The 2,625-nt window shown below is 44.6% G+C and overlaps 1 pseudogene; it reads left to right on the top strand.

Moving 5' to 3' along the window:
• Nucleotides 1–633: 633 nt before the first annotated feature.
• LOC144274426 (olfactory receptor 11A1-like) lies at nucleotides 634–1,591 on the top strand (annotated as a pseudogene).
• The last annotated feature ends 1,034 nt before the right edge of the window (nucleotides 1,592–2,625 follow it).

The raw sequence follows: 2,625 nt of genomic DNA, 5'->3' as shown, positions 1-2,625 counted from the left end.
AAGTCCAGCCACGAGGAATTTTGTGTGGAAGGTTGTTTTTTTATGATCCAAGAGAAGGTTAAGAGTACAGCTGGTCAGGAATTTTTCTGAAAAACTTTTATCCAACACCAGCAAAACTGAGACAGTAAAGATTGTAATACTCAGTGAGTTACAGGTGGGATTTTTGTAGTTTAATGGGAGTTGCATGCCAAACTCCCATATGCCCACAGCAGGTAAACATAGAGGTGGGAATATTCAAAGTGCCCTAATAGACTCAGATGCTCAGTTCCCATTAAAATTAATGGGAATTTGGCATCCTCATCCCCTAGGCAGCTTTGGAAAATCCCATCCAATGTTTGTGTGACAGTTACATGAGTGATTGTTCCTATCATTTCATTCCATTTGGTCCATCTTTCCTTGAATACCTCCATGATTAACCTAATTCAGGCAGTAAGACATCCCATTTCTCTCAATTCGTTGGTGGTGGTCAATCTTCTTTCAGTAGATGGTGTTTGGTTTTGCAACCATAGGGATGAAAGCCATTTATTGACATAGGACTGCATTTGAAAGGCTGGGTCTAGTCCCAGAATCTTTCTGGTTTATTGTCTGTCTGTGCTTGATGTATGCGCTGTGCTTTCTCTAGACACCCCGCACATGACAGATGTTGAGAGGGGAAATCAAAATGACGTTACAGAATTCATCCTCCACGGGTTCAGGAACCTCTACCCGTTCCAGATGGGTCCCTTTGTGCTGGTTCTCCTAACATACATCACCACCGTGGCTGGGAACACCCTGATCATTGTCACTATTCTGGTTGACACGTGCCTTCACACCCCCATGTATTTCTTCCTGGGAAACTTGTCCTTCTTGGATATCTGGTATACATCCAACATAGTCCCCAAAATGCTGCAAGGTTTCCTGGCTGAGAAGGGCATGGCAAACTCCTTCAGTGCCTGTGTCATGAAGCTTTATATCTTTGGCTCCCAGGCTGCTACAGAGATCTTACTGCTAATGGTGATGGCTTACAAATCGCTACTTAGTGATATGCAACCCGCTGCATTACATGGCTCTCATGAACCAGAGGGTGTGCATTAAGCTGGCATCCTGCTCTTGGCTGGGTGGCTTCCTCTTCAACCCAGTGCTAGTTGCCTAGATTTACAGGCGACGTTTCTGTGGCCCTAATGAAATAGACCGTTTCTTCTGTGATTTCATGCCCCTGGTAAAGCTGTCATGCAGTGACACCCATCTGATCACTTTATCATCATTGCTGCTATCAGCTTCAGCCACCCCGATCCCCTTCTTACTAACCCTGACATCCTATGCCTTCCTCATAGCAGCGATAGTAAAAAACCCTTCCAACACTGGAAGACAGAAGGCCTTCTCCACCTGCACCTCCCACCTTACTGTGGTCAGCACTTTCTACGGGGCTCTGGCCATGGTCTACATGGTCCCAAAAGCCAACTCAGCCGTAAACTTAAACAAAATATTCTCTCTTCTCTACAGCCTTGTCACCCCATTGCTCAAGCCCCTGGTCTACTCCCTGAGAAACAATGACGTGAATGACGCCTTGAGGACCATGGCCGCTAGACTGATGGATTTTTGAAGGAGATAAAGGGAAAAGGGAGAGTGATGGATTTTAAAATGAAAAATACTGGGCCACATACCCAGATGGTGTAAACTGGCATAACTTCATTTGAATCAGTGGAGCTGTGCAAGTTTGTGCAGGCAGTCCTCGACTTTATGACAAATGGCACTTACGACATTTATAAATTGAAGTATAAAATCAACTTTAGAACGCCGGTTTCGACTTTATGATGCTCCCCCATTCATAACACTCTATGTATGGGAAAATAGGTTCCAAGTTGTGACATTTCGACTTAAGACGCGATTTTCAGGAACCAATTGGGTCTTAAGTCCGAGGACTGCCTGTACTAGCTGCAGATCTGGTCCATGCCAACCCCCCCAACCACCAATTTAACAGACAAGGGAATCCCATGTTATAGTCCCTGCTGATCAGGATGAATATCATAAACTGTTTCCCAGAAACATTTTCTCAAAAATTGAACTGAGTTCACATTCAGACCTGTTGTTTTTCTTTATTATTGAGGTAGCTAACAAAGATTGTAGTCAGAACTGGGGCCTCGTTCTGCTAAGTATTATCCACAGTCCCGGACCCTGAAGAACATACAATCAAAAAAGACTTTAATTTGCCCACAAACAGCTGCCTGGAAGGACAGTACAGTGATTAGCATCCTACTTTCAGAGGTGGGAAACCTAGATTCAATGTATTACTCTGCCACGGACTTTGTGTGTGACCTTGGGCAAATTGCTTTGTCTCTTTGGGCCAGATGTTCGAAGGTGTTAAGGTCCCTACACTGTTTAGATGCTTTTTTAAATCCCACCAGGAGCTAGATTCACAAAGAGATTTAGGCACCTAACTGCCACCTTAGGTGCCTAAATCCCAGAATAAGGCCCCATCTGGGATTCTGCCGCCAAACCCTGTGGAAACTTAAACTTGATCAGGGCTCAAAGCTTGCCTACTACTTTGGAAAATAATGAAAACGTCACTGGGATATAGAGAGAGAGAAATCACAAGCACAAGAATGGCTCTAGTCTAGTGGGTAGAGCACTCCTGGGGAGGTGGGA

The sequence above is a fragment of the Eretmochelys imbricata genome, chromosome 14 (assembly GCF_965152235.1).
Source record: "Eretmochelys imbricata isolate rEreImb1 chromosome 14, rEreImb1.hap1, whole genome shotgun sequence".
NCBI classification, from domain to species: domain Eukaryota; kingdom Metazoa; phylum Chordata; order Testudines; family Cheloniidae; genus Eretmochelys; species Eretmochelys imbricata.
Note: the sequence above shows the minus strand (reverse complement) of the source record. Positions and strands in the feature narration are given on the sequence as shown.